Raw genomic sequence first — 25,137 nt, 5'->3', positions numbered from 1 at the left:
TAATTCGGGGTGCTAGTCATGACATTTTGTCATAGTTAGCTTCCATAAACCAAGATTAGTGGCTGAATGAGCTTCCAAAAATTAAAGTAACGATTTCACCCCTAAGTGAGCCTCTTCAGTAAACACTGCGGCACAAGTGCATACAATCTGGCATGAGGGCAGTGCTGTGACAATATCATGGCTTATACTATATATATATAATAACGTAAGAAGAGCTGTGCTGGATCAAACCAAAGGCCTATCTAGTTTAGCATTCTGTTCTCACAGTGGCTAAACAGATGCCTATGGGAAGCCCAGAAGCAGGACATGAGTGCTACTCATGTTCCCTACCAACTGGTGTACAGAGGCATACTGCCTCTGATACTGGAGTATCATATAGCCACCATGACTAGTAGGCATTGATAGCCTTGTCCTCCATGAACTTTGTCTAACCCTGTTTCAAATTGGTGGCCATCACTATATCCTGTAGTAGCAAATTTCATAGCTTAAGTATGTGCTATGTGAAAAAGTACTTAATTTTATCTGTCCTTTTTCTCCCACCATGTAGCTTCATTGGGTGATGCCAGGAGCTAGTATTATGAGAGGGAGACCAACTTCTCCCATCCACTTTCTCCACACGATGCATTATTTCCTATATTTATATCACTTTCCCCCTTACTCACCATTTTTCTAACCAAAAAACTCTCAGGTATTGTAAGAGAACCCCCAAAGAGAGTTCCTTCAGCCCCTTAATCATTTAGCTTGCCATTCTCTGCACCTTTTTCAGATCTGCAATATGCAATGCCATGAAAGCATAAAGCACAGATTGTAGTGTTGGGTTCGGAATTCAGCTTCATGAGTGTCTTAGCTTTCCTTGAGGCCCTTTGAGGGGAAAAGCAAGTTTCCAGCCCTTATGGTTTGTGAACTAGGGTGGCCAAATGATAAAAAGAACAGGGTTCCTGCACTTTAAATAACTCTGTAAAAGCTACACCTGTTGAAATTCTCTCTTCTGCACAGCAGTTAAAGATACAGGATCCCTGTCCTCTTTTTTTTTTTTTTTAAACCTGGCCATCCTATAACATAGGCTTGAGAGTGTTTGGGCAATAGCTGAATAGGATTTCCAGTGATCAGGGATTGGGGCTTCAGTATCCTGTATAGCACTTTGCCCTAGTACTAGCCCAATAAAGTATGCAAAATGCAAGAGATAACACACTTGTCTTTATTTGCATTATTTACACAGGTTGCAATATGTAGCTTTTTCTGATGGGGACTTTTTGGTAGTTTTGGGGTGGGTTGGTATAGCACAGGGTACACACACACAGCCCTGGAAGATTCCAGCCCTAGCATGAGAAGGCAAGTTATCTGCTTGAAACAATGCTAGGACCAGGAGTGCTTTTTATAGGTAGAGCTCCTGTGCCTTTAATAGTTGCATGATAAACAGAACTTCACCAGGCCTCAGTCTGGTCAATTTGTCAGACTTCAGCAACCTGGGGAATAGGTTGGATTACAGCTCCCATCATCACTCCCAGTCAGCATGGGGAATGGTTATCTAAAGAAAGGTCTTGAAAGTGCTGAGGAAAGGGGTGGGGAGCATACCGTGTTCATATGAAAGTATGAGGTTGTATTTATTTATTTATTTCATTTCTATACCGCCCAATAGCCGAAGCTCTCTGGGAGGTTCACAAAAATTAAATCCAAACAACACACAATAAAACAATTTAAAATATACAGAACATTAAAACCACAATATAACAATACAACCACAATTGTATCCAGTGGTGTCATTCTGCTAGTGCAAATGATGTTGTGCTAGCAGAAACTAAGGGCGCCACCCTATCTATGTATGTTGAGACAGAAAAAAGTCCTACATATCCCACCATCCCCCAGCCAGCATGGCTGGCTGGGGAATGCTGGGATTTGTAGGACTTTTTTTCTGTCTGAACATGCATAGGGTGGCGCACTAAGTTCCAGACTATGCTCAAGGGGAGAATCCAGCTAAAATTCCACTTGTGCAACTGCCTGCGCCCCCACTTAAAGTGTCTGAAAAAAAAATTACTGCACAGTCGTATCAGAAGTGTGTCTCTGTCTGTGCATTTTAAAGTCATGCGTCTTTATCCTTTTCCTAGCCATTCCCTACATGCGATTGACGACCGTATAGGAAAAAGAAACAAGGGAAGTGGTCCTCAGACATTCTGGAAGACGTGGTCAGCGCGATTCCATTCAAGATTGACTTTAAATCCCAAGGAGAACTATTAATTCCTGAGTTTTCTCACCCTGTAGAAAACCTGAGATTTTATTTGCACATGTTGTGTAATATGTCAGACATTTTCCCTTTGCGTTTTGCTTCCCCACCTCTATACTATTTAACAAGACATCTGTTTATTTTCAGAAGCCCCAGCCAGGACTAAAGCCAACTGCGTAAATATTTTGTCACTTTCACAAATGCCACCGCTAGATTCAACATTCAGAATGGCGTTATTAGAGGTTGGGGTTTTATTTCCAAACATGGTTTCTCCAAGATGATGTATGTACAACCCTTACAAAAACAGTTACAATAAAACTCTTTCAACTACACTTACCAAGCAACTGAGACGGCACTTTAAAGGGTAAAATGCTACCTGGGGGCATTGACCTGCCCCAGAGCATTTATTAATAAGTTCTTCTAAGAGAATTCCAGGGTAATAGTGTCAAAGGGTAAACTGATTGAGAGTCTATTTCTGGTTCTGCAAAAGATCCCACTGTCCCCATTGAGCTCTAGATCAGGGAGGGGCAGAAGGTAAATCACGATCTACAGAGAGTTCTCGGAGTTAATTGACCCACATTTGCCACCATTACGTGCAAATGGGCCACAGTGGGGAAGACTTGTGTGCCTGCTCAGTCTCCTATCCAGGTGCTAACTCCTGATGGGCAACTTCAAGGTCCCTGCTTGCCTTTCTTATGGTCCTATATCTTATTTTATTTATTTATTTAATTTCTATACCGCCCAATAGCCGAAGCTTTAAACCAAACTTGGGCTGGACATCCCTTCAAATAGAAGACTGCCCTCTGTGAAGTAGGACGTAAGCTTACTAGAGCTACAGGTACTGAAGAAAGCAGATACCTGGCATACTTCAGTTGTATCTGAATCAGAGGTCGGAATTAAGATTGCTGGGAGAATTATCAACAACCTCCGATATGCAGACGATACCACCCTAATGGCAGAAAGCGAAGAGGATCTAAAGAGCCTCTTGTTGAGGGTGAAAGAGGAGAGTGCAAAAGCTGGTTTGAAACTCAACATTAAAAAAACTAAGATCATGGCATCTGGCCCCATCACTTCCTGGCATATGGAAGGGGAAGAAATGGAAGCAGTGACAGATTTTACTTTCTTGGGTTCCAAGATCACCGCAGACGGTGACTGTAGCCATGAAATTAAAAGACGCTTGCTCCTTGGGAGGAAAGCTATGGCCAACCTAGACAGCATAGTAAGAAGCAGAGACATCACCTTGCCGACAAAGGTCCGTCTAATCAAAGCTATGGTTTTCCCAGTAGTAATGTATGGCTGTGAGAGCTGGACTATAAGGAAGGCTGAGCGCCGAAGAATTGATGCTTTCGAACTGTGGTGCTGGAGAAGACTCTTACGAGTGCCCTGGACTGCAAGGAGGTCAAATCAGTCCATCCTAAAGGAAATCAACCCTGAGTGCTCATTGGAAGGACAGATACTGAAGCTGAAGCTCCAATATTTTGGCCACCTAATGCGAAGAGAAAACTCCCTGGAAAAGACCCTGATGCTGGGAAAGACTGAAGGCAAAAGGAGAAGGGGACGGCAGAGGATGAGATGGCTAGATAGCATCACGGATGCAATGAATATGAACTTGAGCACGCTCCGGGAGAGAGCGCAGGACAGGAAGGCCTGGCGTGCTATGGTCCATGGGGTCACGAAGAGTCGGGCACGACTGAACGACTGAACAACAACATCTACATGATAATGGAAGAAGCTGGGTATTGTCTGCATTTTCATAGGATCAGCTTTGGTCCATCAGTGGCACATGAAGCAAGAAAAGAAGCAAGAAACGAGGAGTATACCATACCTAAAACCACACTTTTCATGGGTCACACAGTGCTTGAAATCAGCATAATTCTGGGTATCCATCTTCCTCTCATCAACCCAGCAGGTGCTGCTCAACCAATGATAGAGGCTTGTGTCCTGCCCTCATCCAGGCTCCCTCCCACATTTTTATGAACGGGAAAGTAACTTCCCATATTTACACTTCGCACTGAAGAAACTAAAATCCCCAATTATCCAGTACAGTATCTGAAGGCTCCCCCTGACAGCACCCGACCAGTAGAATTTCACCCCATTCCAGCAAGCAGTCAGGGAGTTACAGCTCCCACGCCCCTTTTCAATGAAGAAGCTGAAATCACCAGTTATCCAGTACAACTTCTGAAGGCTCCCCCCAAGAGCACCCCACCAGCGCAATTTTGCCCCATTCTAGCAGTCAGAAAGTTATAGCTCCCAACCTCTTTCCCCCTTTATGGCCAATTCTCAATGAAGAAGTTAAATCCTGCTATTATCCACTAGAGCAGTGGTCTCCAAAGTGGGGTGCATGACACGATCCACGGGGGTGCGCGAGCTGCCTGATCTTTCAGCAGCCTCCCGCTGCTCCTACGAGGTGGGTGGCGGCGGCGGCAGGATGGGACATTTCCTTCTCCAGTGGACCACATTTTGTCAGAACTCTCCGCCATGACCTGTCCGTCTTGGGTGGTCCTGCATGGCATAGCTTATGGCTTCACTGAGTTATGTAAGCCCCTTCGCCAAAACAAGGCAGTGATCCATGAAGGGGTCAGATTATCTAGTTTTAACTAAACTAACCCTCACAAAATGGACAGGTGGCTTAAAAAGAACTGAACTTTGAACCAGACCTTCGAATTGCTGTATCAGAAAGCATTAAACCAATATTTTCAAAAATAATGAAGCATATTCAATCACATTGCGCTCATTAAAAATATTATTAATACTTTTAAAGTGAGAGCAAAAAGGGGGTTTGTGCCATTAATAAATAATATTTTAATATATATATTGTATTTTATTTCATCTTTATCTCATCCTGTTTAGTTTTTATTTTTTGTGTATGTTTTATAATGTACATAAAATGTTAGTACAGTAGTAGATGTATATAATTTATAAATTAAATTTACATATATTGGGGGTGCGTGCTCAATTTTTTTTCACTGATAGGAGTGCGCAATCAAAAAAGTTTGGAGACCACTGCACTAGAGCATTTGGAGGGGCACTCTGAGGACAACCCACCTGTGCAATTTCGACCCATTCCAGGAAACTGTCAGAGAGTTATAGCTCCCACCCCCTTCTCCCCTTTATGTGTAGTTTTCAAGCTGTGGAGTAACACAAGTTTAAGAGAACCGCATAATCACGGCTCTCAATGTGGTCAGGCTGGGAAATGGAGGCAAGTTACTCCCACTGGCGAAAAGGAAATACAGCACGATTCTGAAAAGCTCGAAAGAGTGAGTGCTCTAGCACTTTGATGGGTTGGAAAGGCAGGCTAGTTAATCTAGTTACTTTCCCTGGGGACAGTAGGGCCCTTTTCTCCTTCCGTTCTGGGTATTCCTTAGTTGTAGGTGTATTGCATGACTGTGAAGTTGTAGGTGTATTGCAGTAATGTATCTGAGCTTGCTCCCAGATAAGTGTGTGCCTAAAGATAAATGGAGCCTTACCGTATTCTGAGACTCTATACTGTCCTGCCAATGCTCAACAAAAATACCCAGAAGCAGCCATACAAATGTACTCAGTCTTTTCCAACCTGGTATCCTCCAGCTGTTTTGGACTTCATCTCCGATCAGCCCTAGCCAGCATGGCCAATGGTCAGGAATGCTGAGAGTTGTAGTCCAAACTATCCGGAGGGCACCAGGTTGGGGAAGGCTGGTGCACACGCACGCAAGCACGCGCGCACACACACACACACACACACCTAGGACTCCTGTAACTAGCACTTATCCTTTCCCCAGGCAAGGAGCATGGTCACCATTCCTCTGTCATGTAACAATGGAACAATCACCATTTGCTGAACCCATGTGCAGGGGGGATTTTAAAGGAGCACAGTAGAAAGAAAAGTTAATTTCCCACAATTTAGTGCTGTCAAATAATCGCATTATAGCAGGGGGTGGTTGATTGAGGCATACTCCATAAACATACTTACCATAATGGGCTAGATCGGAAACATTATACTATATGCCAAGATTTGATTTCCTGTCTCACTAGGATGACTCGATGCACAGGATAACAAGGCTCCTGTACCTTGAATATTTGTTCAGGAGATGGCATTTCAGCAGGTACAGCATATCATGTCATAGTGCTGCAGGAATTAGAAATTCCCTCTTCTACATAGGGTGGCCAAAAGAGAGAAAATGCTTCACTGAAAAAAAGGACTCATATATGGATAATATTTGCAAATGCTCATCAATATCTTTAGATTTTATTTATTTATTTATTTATTTATTTACAATATTTATATACTGCTCCACATCAAAAGATTTTGGAGTGGTGAACAACAAAGATAAAAGAATAAAACACCACATAAAACAATTAAAACATTTTAAAAGAAATGAATTCTGAATTTAATAAACTGGTCACTCAAGGAAGGCCTCTTGAAATAACTCAAGGAAGTCCTCTCGGAATAACAATGTCTTCAGGAGGTGCTGAAAGAAACACAGTGTTGGCACCCACCTGACCTCTGAAGGCAGGGAGTTTCACAGGAAGGGGGCCACCACACTGAAGGGTCTTTTCCCGGTGGACTTCAGCCGGGCCATGGGTCCATGTGGAACCACCAGGGACATGCCCTCTGATGACTTCAGTGACTGGGCAGGTAGGTAAAGAAGAAGAGACTCTCTCAGGTATCCTGGTCCCAAGTTGTTTAGGGCTTTGTACACTACTACCTTAAACCTGCCCTGGTAGTGAATAGGCAGCCAGTGCAGTTCCCTCAGCAAAGGAATTACATGCAGAAAAGGGGCAGCTCCTGACAACAGCTAAGCTGCTGCTTTCTGCACTAGCTCCAGCTTCCGGACCAGCCTTAAGGGCAGCCCCACATAGAGCGTATTGCAGTAATCCAGTCTTGAGGTTACTAATGCCTGTACCACAATGGCCAAGCTATCCCTGTCCAGGAGAGGCTGTAGTTGGTGAACCAGCCAAAGCTGGTAAAAGGCACTCCGAGCTGCTGCGGCCACTTGGGCCTCCAGCAACAATGATGGATCTAGGAGTACCCTGAACCAGATCTTTCAGAGGGAGCGCAACCCCATCCAGAACAGGCAATGAGCCTGTTTCCTGGACCCAGGAACCACTCACCCACAGGGTTTCCATCTTGCCAGGATTCAGCTTCAGTTTACTGGCCCTCATCCAGCCCATTACTGAGTCTAGGCACTGATCCAGGACTTGTACAGCCTCTCCCGATTCAGATGCCACAAGGAGATAGAGCTGCATGTCATCAGCATACTGATAGCATTTAGCTCCAAATCCCCTAATGATCACTCCCAGCAGCTTCATATAGATGTTAAACAACATTGGGGACAAGATGGTATCCTGCAGCACCCTGTAGCTCAATTGCCAAGGGGCTGAGGAATAGTCACCCAATGTTACTCTCTGAAATCGGCCCTGTAGGTAGGACTGGAACCACTGTAACACAGTGCCTCCGATACCCATCCCACAGAGTCGATTCAGGAGGATACCATGGTTGATGGTATCAAAAGCTGATGAGAGGTCGAGCAGAATTAGCATAGTTGCACTCCCCCTGTCCCTCTCTTGATAAAGGTCATCCATCAGAATGACCGACGCTGATTCAGTCCCATAACAAGATCGCAACCCAGACTGGAATAGGTCTAGCTAAACGGTATCCTCCAAGAGATCCTGCAGTTGCTCTGCCACAACCCTCTCCACTACCTTCTCTAGGAAAGGGGTTGTGACTGGGTGATAGTTGTCTATTACCACTGGGTCCAAAGTGGGCTTCTTCAGGAGTGGTTGCACTATTGCCTCCTTAAGGAGAGCAGGGACCACCCCTTCCTGCAGGAAAGTGTTTATCACTCCCTGAACCCACCCAGCCATACCCCCTCGGCTAGCTTTTATTAGCCAAGAGGGGCAGGGATCAAGACTGAAGAGGGCACATGGTTGGTTGCATTGCTGCAAGCACCTTGTCCACATCATCAGGTTGGAGCAACTGCAATTGATCCCACAAAATTGGGCGGATTGGAACTGCGCTAACAACGGCGTCAAGTTCGCTGCAGAGAGGCACATTTAGAAATAATTACTCTAACTTAAATGAAAATACAATATATCTCACCCTAGTAGGAAAGACTGTGATCAGATGACCTATGTGCCTGCTTAGTTAGCTGTCCAGGTTGATGGGCTAACAGTTGATGAACAACTTCAAGGCCCCTGGTCACCCTTTTCATGGTGTTCAAATCTTTAAACCAGATTTGGACTCAATAGCTCTTTAAACACTGGATGCCTTCAAACAGAGGGCCATTCCCTGTAAAGGAGGACAAATGTCCACCCTACCATGGTGTTTCAAATCTTTAAACCAGATTTGGACTCAATAGCTCTTTAAACACAGGATGCCTTCAAACAGAGGGCCATTCCCTGTAAAGGAGGACAAATGTCCACCCTACCATGGTGTTTCAAATCTTTAAACCAGATTTGGACTCAATAGCTCTTTAAACACAGGATGCCTTCAAACAGAGGGCCATTCCCTGTAAAGGAGGACAAATGTCCACCCTACCGCTACACAACTATTCAAGGTTCAGGGACCCTGTCCTCCAGTCCTTTGGTCTTCAGCAGGTAGGTTGAGACCAACTACTGCAGGGGTGAGGAACTTGTGTTCCTCCAGTTGTTAGGCTTGAACTCCCATCAAACCTGACAATTGGCCATGCTAGAGTCCAACATCTGGACTGGACCACTGGAGTCCAACAAGGGCCACAGGTTTCAGCTCCTGAATTACTGAGTCACAGACTGACCAAAATTGGGTCACAACTGCAGAACTACTGCTACACAAATATATGGTAAAAAAAAAGTAGTGGGTTCCCAAATGCATGTTTAGACTAAAATTGGATCCCAGGTATGAAAAGGTTGAAGATACTACTCTAGTCTATTGCATTTATTTACCCTAGTCATGGGTTTTTGAGGTATAGGAAACAAAGAGAAAATAATTACCCATGTGTGAAGTTTCCATACAATTCCATAGTGGGAAAGAGAGCCACCTTCAGTTCAAAAGAGGTATTTGAATAAATCACCAAGCTGCTGGCAACTGAGATTGATGTTGATATCCTATAGTCTGGCAGTGCTCCCATGCCTTTAACAGTTATCTGAAATTCAACAGGTAAAGTTCCTAGCCTGGAGAAGTGGTGAAGGGAAAGCTGCTTGGGTTCTGCCTGCCACACATCTATCAAAGTACAAAATCTGGTTGGCAACGCTAAGAAAAAGATGTCATCACCACCATAATCACCGTTTTATGGAGCCTTTTAACTTACAGGAAAGCAATTGTTCTTACAAGTTGTCAGGAAGACCATGCTGGGATTTTCCAAAAGGCTATGACTGTATGTTTATATCTGGAACAGGTTTTGCTTTGTATATTTACAGTCACCTGAAATGAACATTATCACACACACTGCACTGTTTATTCCTTGTGATGAGGGAGGAAAGGGGAAAGCCAAGAGACTTAATTGCTCATTTGATATTTGTATTGGAATAGATGGGAAGATGGGTATTGCTCCCCAGCTTCAAAATAAAATGCAACTTCACAGCATCTGTTTTTGTGGTAAGGTACAATTTCCACATGGTCATTCCAGAGGAATTTGGCTGCACTTAGCACAGTGGGGGAGGGGGGATTTGCTACAACTCATAATAAAATCCATCATTCCCTATTATTAAAGGATTTGCTCTAATGTCTGCTAATCAATATACATTAGGTTGGAAGCAATTTGGAAAAACAAATGAAAGGAATATCCTATCATACAGAATATATACCTATCATGTTTGTCAATAGCAACTTTAAAATCTGATATTTTATGTAAAACCAGGGTGCAAGAATCAGAAGAGCCATATAAAACTTCTGCATTATCAACTTTTTAAAGACCAATGTCATAATTCTGTGCATCCCTAGATCATGGCATTTGAATGTTTGTTTAGTGTTGAGACTATTAAAATAAATTATATAAATGGAATATTGGTGCACATATCTGTTCATTTTGTGTAACAAAGGGCCAAGTCATACATTACTGAAACAGTGTGGTTGCTGCTGGCCCACTGTGGCTGAATTGCCTGCCAATTTAGTAACATCTGTAAGGAGGAAGCACATGGGTTAGGCAATTCACATGATTCCTTCTCACACCAGTGTCAGCTGACCCGAGGAATGAGGGTACAGTATGCGTTCTTGTCATCTGAGGGCAGAACTACATGTAACTAGAGTTATGTGGGGTTCCCAACCCTATGCCCCCCCCGCCCACTCCTATTTTCATGGGATATACTTCCAATTTTGGAGATGAGGGGGCATTTATAAGAAAGAGAGTTAAGTGTGCAATTTTCTGCACTCACACTTGTGAGTGAAGCCTGTTGAACATAGTGAGTTTTACTTTTAAGTAAGCATGGGAGCTAAAAAACACTGCTATGCACCATAAGACCCCCTCCCTTATTTTCCCTTTCATGTGATCCCTCTCATCACTCCCACTCCTGCATTAACTTGTTGGTGTGGCAGTTTGTTTATTTGCCTTCTCCCGTAGCTTGACTAATTTACTTGAGTCATTCAAAGTTAGTTATTTCTAAGACACCTTTCTGCAACTTTCTGATAATGACACACCATGGCCCAATTGTTATCTGAAAGGCATGGAAGCAGTTGTGCCATGGCTGGTTCCTATGCTGTTCTGATTATATTTTAAAAGAATCTGGTTGGACTGACTGATGTAGTTACTTCTCATGCCTGCCTCACTGGCACCTAGGATGGGGTGAAACTGATACATACGTAGCCATGTCAGACAGCCGGCTGGCTCACATGATGGCTTCCTCTTGAAGGTTACCAGATCAGTGTGGGAGGCCATTGGGCTCTGCTTAGTTCATTAGTGCCCATTGTGGAGGTTTAAGGGATGTTGGACGTATGATCCAATTTTTAAAGGATGTTGGAGGTATGATCTCAAGACCTAGCCCAGCTTGGGGGCCAGGGCTGGCATGCCAACTTTAGGTTGGCAGTGATATCCCATTGGAATCTGTCCACACTGCGATGAACCTGAACTTGCCCTCAGTGTCTGAGGGTGCAATCCAATTGGATCTGTCCATGATACTTGTAAGCCGCTGAACCTGGAGGCTTACAAGTAATCAGTGCAGAGAGGGAAGCATGGCAGAGGTGCTCCTTGCCTCCGCTACGCCTCCCACTCTGTAATTTCGCTAACTTTGGCCATTTTTGCTGGTCTAGCTGAGGCCCATCTATCTGAGGCATTGTAAGCCATCCCCTCTCCTCCCTGCCCACCAGCATGCCCCCTTTCCCTTCCCTCCTTTGTGGCCTCGGAGAAGCAGTCAGCACAGTTCTCTCTGTGCCAGCTGCAAAGGGGAGGGGCAGGGGCAGGGATCTCAGAGCTCAGGGGAGCTCAGACTCCTGGGTCTAAGGTCAGAGTGGTGTCTCCGACCACAGATCCAGGAATCCAAACTACCCTGTGTCCCCCTGGACTCTGTCTAGGGGCCATAGGATTGCTCTGTTTTTCCAGCATGCAGTCTGGGTAATTATCTCAGTCAGCAGTCAGGCTGACAGAGATTTGGATTTTTGCCTTATGCCAGGCCAAAATCTGTGTAAGCTATAGCCAATAAAAAGTTGTTGCCATTTTTAAACCATTTTCAGTCTTGGTGTACTTTTTGCTCTCTTATTCTGCCCTACTTCATGCTACAGGCAAAAACAGCTATGCCATTACGGTAACATAAGAACTGAAACCATGGATAACATTGATTGATATGGTTGTTTAGTTATAATGTTTGAATTTGTTTTTATTGCAAATTAGTTTGTTTAATGTTTATTGCATTTTTTAATTCTTCTGTTTTTAGTGTTGTTAAGCCTCCTTGAAGACTAGGTAGTGGAAAGGCAGGATTCATATGCAAGGAACACCTCCTCCCATACAATCCTAACTATACCATAAGATCTTCCGATGAGTCTCTTCTCCAAATACCATCAGTTGGTAAGTGTGTTATGCCTGAACAAAGGAGAGGGCCTCTTTGTAGTGGCATCCTGACTTTGGAAGACCCTCTCTAAGGAATTTAGACTGGCGCCAATATTAAAATATTTCTTGTGCCAGGTCTAAATGTACTTATTTGCCAGGCATTTTTAATTGGTTTTATTGCTTCTGTCTGCAGTTTTATGGTTGTGTTGCCTCTCAATTTTGTATTATATGAAGGATGATGATATGTTAGTTTTATTACATTGTACTTTTATAATTGTACACCATCCTGGAATCTGTTAGGAAGAAAGGCAGTCGAATTTTTTTTTTTTTTAAGTAAATGAATAAGCAAATAGGCCTGATGGGTCTTCTAGGGAGGATCTACGCTACAAACCCTTTTGTGTGCCAGGTACTGCTGTGCTAGTATTTTTTCAAAATGCAATCATTGCTCTGGGGGCACATGCTAATGAATATAGTGCAGTATGCCACACACAAATGCATAGTGCTCTAATCGTGGGAGGAGTTTGAAAGGTCATGTGTTCCATTTTATTTTATTTTTTAGTGTGAGTGCATGACACAAGCCTCAGTATAGTAGTACAATTGTGAGCGAAATGGGAGGACACACTGTTATTTCAGTTTCCTTTTTCTCTTTTTTTTGAGAATGCTGACCACACGTGAACCTTTGACGGTGCACAGCAATGGATATTTAAAAATAAATTGTGTGGTAATTCACAGCTGCACAATTCCATACATGTGCAGTAAAAAAATAGTTGCCCCCCCAAAGAGGTCCATGGAGGAGGCAGCAGAGGAGAAAGACATGAAAGTGTTGGGGGGGGGGGTTTCATGGTGCCATTTTTGGTATTTGTTTTTTCCTGCCCACAAATCCCACAAAAATCAGTGTGAGGAAAGACCAAAGAATGACAGGAGGAGGAGAAAGACACCAGAGGGGGAAGAAGGTGGGGGGAAATGTTATAAAACAGGTTCTACATCTTTAAAGCCACTCCTACCGGTAAGAGTTATAATATTGCTATGTTGTAACACACGTCTCTGTTGTGCACGAAAACCACAACCACCAGATAAACTCATAAAAGTAGTTTGGGAAACAACGGAATATTGAGGGAGAAATAGCATCAGCACAACAGGTTGGGGTGTACATCATGTGTTCTGTACATGAATCAGACATTAGAATACCTGGATAAAACGCTTGTGTAGATTAGCCCCTAATCATTCTATATCTAATTATTATGAAGATTTTTGGAGTTTCTTAAATACTGAAAGTTGTGGTGTTATACATACTTACTAGGGAGTAAGCCACCTTTAAATTGAAGGGAAATTACTCTGAATTAATTCTGAGTCTTTTGAATTCACAGTGTGTAATATTGCAGTCTAGAAAACTAAGTAGCTATCCTTTCTTTCCTAATTCCACAGACTTTAATCTTTCGGGGAGTTGAAGTAGGGAAGGCTTTATAGTTAACATCAAGTCTCACTTAATACAAATATAACTGAGTACTTCTCCATTAAACTTCACTGAACTGAACCTCTGCTAGTTCCATGTTCATCATTTTCCTGCCTTTGTTGCAACATCCCTGCTGATCTCACCGTTCCCACCAGTGGTTTAAAAAAAGGGGTATTTTCAAGCCTGTATGTGTGCATAGGCTGTATTTAAAGCCAAAACAATGGTAATAGCTAAAGTGCAGTGCCCTGTCTTTTGCATTTAGGCTTGCAGACATGTGGTCTCTAGCTATTGAAATTGTACTTCAAAACTTAAGATTACCCTTCACTTAGATTAGATTTCACTCCACTGAACCAAAAAAGCCCTGTAAGGGCTCTTTTCACATACAATTTCCCACATGGAATAATGTAACAAGGAGACACCAAATTCTGGTGGTTGTATGATGCGAGTGCTTTTAAACCTTCTGCCCAAGGAATTTTGAAAGGCATCAAAGAGAGGATATGGGGAAGCGAATATCCTGTTTCACTCATTTTTTCTTTCCATAATCTAAGTTAGAACTGAAATGATCCATAGCAATATGTATTTCTCACATCTCTATAGTCAAGGAAGGAAAAAAATAAAACTCCTCAATGGCATTGATTAATAAAGTTATATCATTGGCAATAATCCCAATAAACTGAGCCAAAATGAATGTTAATATTGTTCAAATTCCTAGTTTGCAGCATGTTCAGAACTGAAGTACAATTACTCAGATTAGAAATGTGCCTCATATTTGAGAATTTTGCTCATAATGTGTAAATTAATTGAATGGTGGTTTGAATCTACTTATTTACTATTTGATTTAGTGCGTTTTGGTGTGATATTTGGTTTGGACTGTTGTCATGAGATACTAAGTTATTGGCAGAGCAACTCTTGAGTGCCATTATGGGCTTATTTGCAATGTTTACTATAAAATGCACTAATTAAAGGTAAGCTTGAACTTCATTAATATAAACCTGAACTAGGCCTGGCTGGAGATGATGGGAGTTATACACCAACACATTTGGAAGGCACCATGTTGGGAGTGGTCTGTCTAAAATCTCTCTAATTGACAAGAACAGTAAAGGGTCAAGTGAAAGAAGTTGCCTTATTGGTATGTCTTGGGTAAAGTAAGGAAATAGTCAAAACTTAAATGTTCTTGCTTGTTGTACTGTGACTTGCAGACTACCAAATTGCAGCAGTCTAGAAGCAGGCCTTATCTGTGGTGGTGCCCACCTTGTGTGGGGTGCCACCTCTGTGGTGGCACCCTCCCTTTGTATTTGGGAGGCGCCAACTGTGGCATGCTTTAGGGTGCAATCCTGTCAGGATGCCCATCAGCCTCTGAACTGATGGGCATCCTATGCAGAGTGGGAGATGTGTAGAGGTGATCATTGCTTCCGTGCTCTTCCTGCTCTGCATTTTTGCTAGTTGAGCTTTTTTGCCCATCTAGCTGTGACTCTGTGGAGTGTGAAGGAAGGTGGCTGGGGAGGCCAGAGGATTCTACGTAAGCTGGCCTCCCCTGTTCTCTCCCCACCCACAGAATCACCCCCTTTTCCTCCTCTCCAAGGTCACATTTGCAAGCTCGGAGAGGTAGCTGGCACGGTTTTCTCCGTGCCAGCTGTGAAGGGGGGGAGCTTGGACTCCTGGGCCCAAAGTTAGAATGGTGTCTCCAACTTTGGTTCCAGGAATCTGAAAAATCCTATGGCCCCCCAGATGCTGTCTAGCAGCCATAGGATTGCTCCCTTAGACATCAGTGAAAGACCCATCCCTTTACCCAGGCCTTCCCTGATTGTGTCTCCCAGTTTGCTTGTTAATTACTGCATTGTGAGTACTTGGTTTTAATGTTTTTATAAATGTTTTATTTTAATGTATTTTAATATAAACCACTTAGAGATTTTTTTTAAATATGGTAAGTGGTAAATAAATGTATTAAATAAAATTAATACATACATTTCCCCCATGTTATTTGCATATCCTAATTGCTGTTGTGGTTAACTGCTAAAACCGTTTTGAAATATTTTTCCTAGGATTATTATTTCAATAACTGTTTAATTGCTGCTTTTCAAAATTTGTAGTAAAACTTAAATTTGTTGTTGATATTACTTTGGTCTGATGCCTTGATTTTCATCCCATGCCTAATTGCCACATTAGCCAACATAGTGAGTTAGCTCGGTCAGTAACAAAATCGCAGAGGATAAAGGGCTGTTTCAGTGGAGGTAGCCAGGAAAAATAAAGATGTTCACTTGGTAGCAGTGGTGAGGACCATAAGAGGGAAGGGGCTAAATTAAGCTGGTTTCATCCCTTCCCCTCTGCATCATGATGTGTGCAGGCTGCAGCACGTGCTGTCACACATAGCATGAAAGGCCTTAACTTACATTTTCCCATGCTTTTTCATTAATGAGCAAATGTATAAAGTGCTTTAACTCTTCTCTTTTTAATAAACTCTCCTTAACGCTTCTCTTTGTAACTCTTCTCTTTTGTAATAAAAGCAAAGGGTTGGTTTTATTTTATTTTTAAAGTAATATAACCAAATGGGACATACATTCTTTTATTTCTGATGGCCGAATTTTGGGACAAATTGGGTTGATAGCTACATAGACTTAGAGCTATTTCGTAAAGCAGCCTGGTATTCTCCAGATGTTTTGGACTACAACTCCTAACATTCCTGACCATAGGCCATGCTGGCTGGGGCAGATGGGAGTTGAAGTCAAGAACATCCAGAGGGCATCAGGTTGGGGAAGACTGCTATAAAGCTACAAGGAACTTACTGGTTTGGTAGCTGACAGGAAGCAAACTGCTACTACATACCCTTAACATTCAGCCAACAAAGCTATGGCACAGAAGCCTGAAACAGAATTAAAAGGCAAACTTGACTTGATACATTAACTGTTTCCCCCTGAAGAACCATTATTGGTTGAACAATGCTAGCAACTAATAATAATAATAATAATAATAAATTGCCAGCAATCACTTGGCTTGCTAAGGCATAATATCACTTAAATGCACACAAGCTCAATATAAGATAACCCCTACTGGTTTCTGCACCCATCTCTCCAGTTCGTCACTTATAAGCAAGACTGAGCGTGCTTCAAGACAGAGGGCTCCTACTAGTAACATTCAAAAGGCGTGTGCAGTTATTCCATCCTTTTTTCCTTAACTTTTTTCCTGATTGAATAAAGTCCAAAAAAGTGGTGGGAAAACACATGAGGGCTACAAATGGAAGACAATGACTACTGGACACCTCCCACCCCGTAAAATTATGTGAATGGGAAACAAAAGGCTTGTTTGGAAGCACCCTGAGAAGCGAGGGATGAGGATCTATCAGATATTATGCCTGTAATGCATTAGTGCTTCTGACGATGCTTCTATTGTGAGGTGGAGATATAGTGTGAGATATAATGATGGGCTCAGGGTTACCCAATAAACTTCATGGCTGAGCAAGGACTTGATTCCAGATTTCACCAGCCTAGTCTAGTACTCTTCCCACTATGCCACATTGGCTGTCATACTGATAAGATTGATGTTGTGCCTACCTCGGGTAAAAAAGGTAAAAGGAGGGTAAAAGGAAGAAAGTTCCTTGGATGAAGAATTAAGTAATAAATAATGTAATAAATAAGAATCAAATGACACACAGTCTCCCTTCTGACTCAGTGCGAAGGCCGAGAATTTTGTTCTTCTAATGCCTTGGATGCATAATAGCTCACCAAACAGACAAGCAAGGGCACAGATGAGAGGCCTAGTTACAAAATAGTAAATGAAATATCTAATGTAAATTCTAGCCCCATATTGAAAGCTGCACAGTACTTAAGATGAAATATTTGAGTCAACTGTGTGAACCAGATGGGGGTCAGGGGAAGAAATAATATTAACTTCGTCAGTAAGACCGACTGAGCTCATTAAAACAGTATATAAACTTTCAGGCTCACAGCTCTCCTGGGATGTCTTCCTTTATTGCACCTTAAAGTCATTGGGGACTATAGAAGAACTGGATTTCCTTTTCAGCAACCTGCAGGAAACACATTAAAACACACACACACACACACACACACACACACACTTGGCCTGTTGCGACTCTTAATGTCGCCAGCCACAACAGGAGAGAATGGATGTGGGCCTGGAAGATTTATAGACTGAGAGGTCTGGGCTCTGGAACGGAGGGGACCTGAGCTCAGACATGAAACTGAAAGAAAAGCTGTCAGAGCAAGATTTATTAAAAGCTTTGTCTCCAGTTTATTTTAAAATTAACCTGGCCTCCCATATTCACACAGGGCTGAGCACACCCCCCCCCCCCATTAATGCCACAAATCTGAAAGAGCTCTGGAATTGAGCAATACATGCCTGGGTTAATTCAGGTGGGCACCTGTCAAAAACAATCCAGAAAGAGGTTTGTCTCTTTGAAAGGTTCACTTGAACACAAAGCACTGAATTGTAACATGCTACAGGCCAAGTGTTCCAATATAGGCACTACAGTACTGCAGACTGGCTGAAGCTGCAGCAGTACAAGCATTGGTTTGCCAAAATCACTCATTACTACCTATGACTGGTGAACCAAAGAGGCCCATAGAAAGTGGCCACCAGTACATGAGCTGGGGAGTGGTCATAACTTAGGTAGCAGAGCCCTTGCTTTTCATGTAGGTGGCCCCAGTTCAAACCTTGGCATCTCCACTTAAAGCAGGGGTGGACAACACATGACCAGTGGGCCACATGCAGAACCTGATATTTCTGCATGTGAATATTTTTTCCATCCCTCTACCACTACTGAATTTGTGGCAGTGGCAGCAAAAATAACCCTGGTGCTTTGCCACCAAAATTCAGTGGTGTGGCAATGGTGGCAAAAAAGAGGTCAGTTTTACTTTAAAACGAGGTGCACGGGGAGCGAGCACCTTGTTTTCAAGCAAAACTGTTCTTCTGGAAGGTTCCTAGAATCACAAGTTTGTTTGAAAACAATGGACACACTCCCTGTGTGCCTTGGTTTAAAGTATGATCGTCCCCTTTTTGTTGCGGCCATGTTGCCAAATTCTGGCAGTACATTTTGTGGTGGGGTGGCTGCAGGAGGCGGAGATGTGGCCCCCATCTCCCAAGTTACCCACCCCTGACTGAAAGGGTCTGAAGGTATAAGATAAAGCAAACTTGCAGTTTGGGTTTGGGTCACTGCCTGGATGTACAACCACTTAGGAACCGCATGTATGCTGCTTTGAGTTCCATGATGGAAGAAAATTGGGATATAACTGTATCTAACTAAATAAATACAAATACAAACTGGAAGGACCTCTGCTTGAGAGTCTACAGTAGGGGTCCCCAACATGGCACCCACGGTTCCCCAATGTGGTGCTCGTGGGCACCCAAAATATTTTTTTCCATTTTTTAAAATATACATACATGGTCTTGTATGAAATGCATATAGCTTTCTAACAATTATACATGGGCTGCAACAAAAGTGGACCAAATATCCAAATAAGTATCCATTTGAAGGTGTCTATATGCCTCCCATTCAAATACTGAAAGTGTTGTAAGGTCCTCAGTCCATTACATTATAGGAGGTGAGTGTTTTTTCTTCCAATGTTGTAATATTAATCATTTAGCTATTAAAATGGTTGCAGAGAATCCATTTACGCTGACCATTTGTTAATTTCCATGAAGCAGGTAAATAATTTAAAAGAGCATGCACATCTGTGAATATTAAAGACTGTTTCAGTACAAAATTTTTCTGTGTAATAACCTCCCTGCAAAAAGAAGCAACTACTGGACATTGCCAAAACATGTTTAAAAGAAGCATTAGCTGTATTGCACGGCCAGCAATTAGCTGAATTAGACAACTCCTTATTAAAGAGATGTTGGGGTGTCCAATAGACATGAAGCAAAACTTTTTGCTGAATAAGATGCAGTCTAAGATCCCTAGATGAGAAAGGCAGATGCCAAAGAGGCAACCCACTGATTAGGCGTTTTGTGGTGGTGCCCACAGCAATATCTCAAATTACCATATGCACCCATGGGTCCAAAAAGGTTGGGGACCCCTGCCCTAGAGAGCTGCCACCAGTCCTGTGGCTAATCTAAACACTGCATTACACTGAGTAACCAATGATTCAGTATGAGCCATTTAAGCTAAAATAATAACTGCCACCAGCTCCCATATGATACATTCAATCTTTATTTGTGGGGGTACACATCTTAATTATGATTACAAGATGGCTTATATGCACACATACAACTGATTCATCAATGTAGCAAAAAGCTGTTGGAATCATGTCCTTTTGTAAAACAACTGGTTGATGTTTCTTTGAAATGATGACAACATGCATGTTTGGTGTTTTCTCCAGTGCAATCCTGTTAATCAACCACAGGTCAATTATCTGAGCCATGTGAAAATAGCGAACCCATTCCTCACAACATTGTTCATTTTGAAAGAAAAGGAGGTGGACTGGATTTGTTTCTTCCACTAGTCATAAATCTTCAAGTCCAGCATAGGACTGGAAATTTGTGGGTTCTGCTAAGAATTGGATTCCAGAGGCCTGTTCAGAAACAACCTCCTCAACCACTTCAAGAAGGCATTAAGAGGTTCCTTTTCTATTTGCTGCTGTTCAGAATCTTACAGAAACTTTTAAACAGTCCCTACCAGACCTAACATCTAGAATTCTTTATCATCTGGAGTTGACATCTGGTGAAAGACACTAGCAACTTGCATTCTGATTCTGTCTATGCTTCCACAATATTCTGGACAGCAAGAATCAAAATGTGCATGGCCTTGCTCACATCAACACTAGGGTACTTTCAGAAGAGCCTTTTTTAATGCAGTCAACCAGCCTCATTCACAGACTTTTTACAAGGGGTGCAAATGATAATCATCTTCCTCTTGAAACCCTCCCGTATTTTCTCACTGGTTTTTCTGTCTGTTTTTCTTTTTCTCAAAAGAAAACAATTAAGGAGGAAACAATGGAATAGCTCCATAATGTCTTTTGAGCGGTAGTGCTAGGCGCACTCTCTCTGAAAGTACCTTATGTATCTCTAGTTGAGCAGATTTACAGTGAAATAGTTAAATGAATTCAAACTAAGAAGTCAAAGTATTTTGACTTTCAGATGGTCAAAGTATTTCTAGGCCTACAAAAAACTGCAACAGTCTTCATATCATGCCAGCTATCTTTAGCAAATGAAGAAGACTGTGCCTGGTTAAGGACACTTGCATATTCCATACTAGGCATGTATGTTCCATAAACATTTTGAAGCTATAGCTATTTTCCCTTGGGTCTCCTCACATCCTGTTCGTGTCAGGTTCTTAGTTTGGAAATACCAGAAACTGTTCCACTTCCATCCCTAAGGTATTTCACACTATATTTTTGGAAAGTTTAGCGAATAATAATCAAATTATGTGTCGCTGCTGTTGAATGAATTCATTTTATGTCAATTCCACTGCACTTTGGAAACTGGAGTTCTACAAACCAAGTTTATCATTGGAAAAGTAGGAAAATATCACCAGCCTTTTAAAGTAAAGCCATATGTTTACTTAAATATTAAGAATATGGAGGTCATTGTTAATACCTACTTCTAGGTAGGCCTCTTTTGGTTTGGGTGGAGATTAGCACCTTGTAATGCTGAGATTATAGGGCAGCTTTGAGGCTTTACTGCAAATCCAAGGAAATTACCTTTCCACAGATACCTAGTATGACCTTCCATACCAAATACTCAAAGTAATTGGTTCTTAATTCACAGCATTCTGGACTCACGTCATCAGCCTCTGCATTATGTAAGAATCAAGATGGTATTGGGAAAAGAAAGTTCTTATCTGCAACTACAGCAAAATTATTGCCACTTAGAAAATGCTGTCCCACCCAGCAGCCACTTAGGTTTTACTAGTGATATGGCTGGTCTTGCCTATAATCACAAGAACAAGTCACCCTGAGATTGACCTCAAATCCAGTATCACAACAAGAGCTTCCAGATGCAATGAATCCAGGGACACTATAAGGAGTGTGATCCAGAGAAACCAGGAGAAGCTGTGCACTGACTACTATGATCCTGTTTCTCTACTATCTGATCCTGAGTCACCCACTGGCCATAATAATTATCCTAGATTTCTCTGCTCCCAGCCTTAATTGGCTCACTAGCCTCAGTCACATCTAGTCTCCTACTGTGGTCAGATTCTAGGAAGCCACTGATTTTACCAGACTAGTTTAGATGAAAATGAGGGGTACATCTATGTATCATCACTACTCTGACGGCACATAATGTTATACCACTGTACAATCTTGGAGGTCCTGGGAAAATGATGACTAACTATCCATCATGACTTTCTGGGATCTCCCTGCCAAGAATGAGCAGAAGCACTTGAAAATACCCATAAGGTCCTACAGAAATGTCATGATGTAGTCAAGCACAACCATATTATTGATATTTATTTATTACATTTACAATTCCACCCTTTCTCCAAGGAGCTCAAGGCAGCATACATAATCTCCCCATCCCCCATTTTATCCTCACCACAACCGTGTGAAGTTGGTTAGGGAGAGATAGTGACTAGTCCAAAGTCAGCAAATGAGCTTCATGGCTGAGTCAGGATTTGAATCTGGGTCTTCCTGGCCTTAGTCCAATATTCTAACCACTCCACCACATGTAAAGTGCATGTCTATAACTGCAAACACATGTATGGCATTGTAAATGAATGAGTGCATCACCACCTGGAGATTTTATTCAGGTCTCATCTGCACTCATTTAATGCACCAGACAGAGCACCTGTGGCCAGCCCACATTCCACCCTGTCCACATGGCAGAGGTACAGAACTACAGTCTGTCCACTGGTGGCACAGTCCAGGGGAAAAAAGAAGCCCAGCTTCCCTTCATGCCACACTGCACGCCCTGCCCCTGCATTTGGGGCATAATGCTAATGTATCAAACAAGGAGCACGGAAAGCTTCTAAGTTGGTATGCCCTGTATCTCGGCATGTGCACAAACGGAAGTTTATAAAATAAAGTATCTGGAAAATAAAGGTGACATGTTTTGCTACAGCTTTCCCCTTTTGCCCCTTCCTTCCTGTCACAGGGAGACACACTGTCCTTTAGCAGCCTTCCCCAACCTGATGCTCTCCACATATGTTGGATTACAACTCTCATCACTGCCAGCCAGCATGGCCATTGGCTATCAATGGCTACTAGTCCTGATGGTTCTATCTTACCTTCAGTATCAGAGGCAGTATGCCTATGTACGCCAGTTGCTGGGGAACATGGGTGGGAGGGTGCTGTTGCACTCATGTCCTACTTGTGGGTTTCCTGTGGGCAGCTGGTTGGCCACTGTGTGAACAGAATGCTGGACGAGATGGACCCTTGGTCTGATCCAGCATGGCTCTTCTTATGTTCTTACATCAGGGAGGGCACCATGTTGGGTAAGGCTGCCCTATAGCCATGTCGATGTGTTGACATCTACTGCTACTTCAGAACCACAAGCCAACTTCATTTAATGAACAGATTTTATTTTGTTTACCATGGTATCTCAGATTGGTATATTAATCAGAGGTCAAGAAATAAATCAAGGAAGAAATATTAGATGAAGGCAGAGAGATGTTCAAAAACCTACCAGTACACATTCCTACAGGTGAGCAAGATTAATGCTCCATTTCTTTTCACTTCAAAGGAAAACTGTTAATAAAAGAAAGAGCAGGGCCATTGCCTCCTCCATGGTCTTCCTAGTATTCAAGATTTCTATTCACTCTGAGAGATCTAGGGTTAATACCCCTGCAGTTGACAGGCACTAAGCCGGGGCCTTGCACAGGCTTTAGATGTAAAAACAATCAGCCATCCACTTATGCCATTACTCCCCCAGACTATAGACTGTGCAGAAATTCCTGCCATTCCACAGAGGGTGAGGGGACTCAGACTGGTGACCTCCTTTTGTTCAGCTCCAGCTCTGCTCAACCAAGGAATAGCTTCCAAATGATTTGTGAGTTCCATCTATGAAATGCATTGTAGAGAACAGAGGAGAGAGACTTGGGAGTGTCAGCAGATTGCTGAGTTATGTCTTTTTCAAAAGAAAATTATATAGCACATACAGGAGAAAGAGGGAGAAACAAGAAGAAATTGAAGGAGTGGAACCAGATTTGCATCTGTGTGATTAGCATTTCTTTTGATGCCATTATGCTCCCACGCAACTGTAATGGGGCCTGTACAAAACCCAATTAGATGATTAGATTAGAAGAAAAACTAGATGTATGGCTAAACCTTTAGGTTTGCTTTCACCATGCTGGTATAGAAAGAAAATTTCCCAATTATAGAATCAAAGAAAGGGTAGTCCTAATAAAGGATTTTAGGGACTATTGTAGGCCATCCCCCTGAAATGAGGCAGGATCTACCCCACTTTCTGCATTCTTGGCAGATTAACCATATAATAGAATGCAGTCTAGGATCAAGGCAAATTATAGTATGCCATAAGCAGGAGGAACTAAGTCTAGGATCAAGGCAAATTATAGTATGCCATAAGCAGGAGGAACTAAGATGCACCAATGCTAGAGGTGGGAATAAATTTAGTGGGAGAAACTCAGATTACTAAAGAACCCTATTATATGAGACCAAATAAGTAAGCCAAGTATTGTTTAGGAGAACAATTCCAAGGCTGCAGTTTGGATTTTATCTGTGACTATATTTTAGTCACTATTATCACTATATTTTAGAAAGATTACTATATGATATTGTATACAGAAAATGTTGCTGCCATCTGCTGGCAGGTAAAAAAAAAAAATTGTTCTAAGGATTATCCAAATGAACGTTGCATTGACCAGAGTACAAATTGCTGTAGAACTGGATTTATTAGACAGGAGCTCAGTACAGAGCCTAAACACCATATTTTTTTGGGGGGGGGGGGCAGTACAGACTTGTAACATAGGCCCCCTCCCATACACAAACCACGATCCCATCCCATATATATAATCTCATGGGCCATGAAAGAAAAAAAAATCCATTTCAATTCTACATTTTCTACATTTCTGAAATTACACCATAGTCTACATGGAGGCTTTTCTGTCATGCTCCAACTCACCTTCCTTTTGCTGTTTTTAACATGACATTCAGCTTGAAGAAGAGTCTACAAAGCAAGCTATTTTCTAACTCCTTAGTTGGTACTGATAAATGTATCAGGAGGATTCTAGCTGCCATCAAGCCAGTTGCCTGGGGGAAGCACTGGGCAGTATTCAGTGCTGCCCATCTCTGAGCATGGCCCACCACTGCTTCTGTTCCATGAGTGGCCAGCCCTGCCAATTCCCTTCTGCAAGTGGCGCTCGCTGCTTGTGGATTGGAGATTTAGCACTTCTGGGGGCAAGCCCTGAAACTTTCCTGGAACAGGGCAGACTGGCAGAGCTCTTTTATGTGAGCTCCACTGGCCTGCCCCATTCCATAAATGAGCATTTCCACTCCTTTTGGGATGCCTCCGGAACTGCTAAATCTCCATTCTGCAAGGGGTGGGCTCCACTTGCAAAAGGGAATTGGCAGTCCTGTTGTGTTAAAATCCTTTAACACAACATTCTCCAACATATAGATCTA

Source organism: Heloderma suspectum, chromosome 4, assembly GCF_057233095.1.
Source record: "Heloderma suspectum isolate Gila_16-S chromosome 4, 16-S_ref, whole genome shotgun sequence".
In the NCBI taxonomy this organism is placed as follows: Eukaryota; Metazoa; Chordata; class Lepidosauria; order Squamata; family Helodermatidae; genus Heloderma; species Heloderma suspectum.
The sequence above is the reverse complement of the archived record's forward strand: the minus strand, read 5'-3'. Positions refer to the sequence as shown.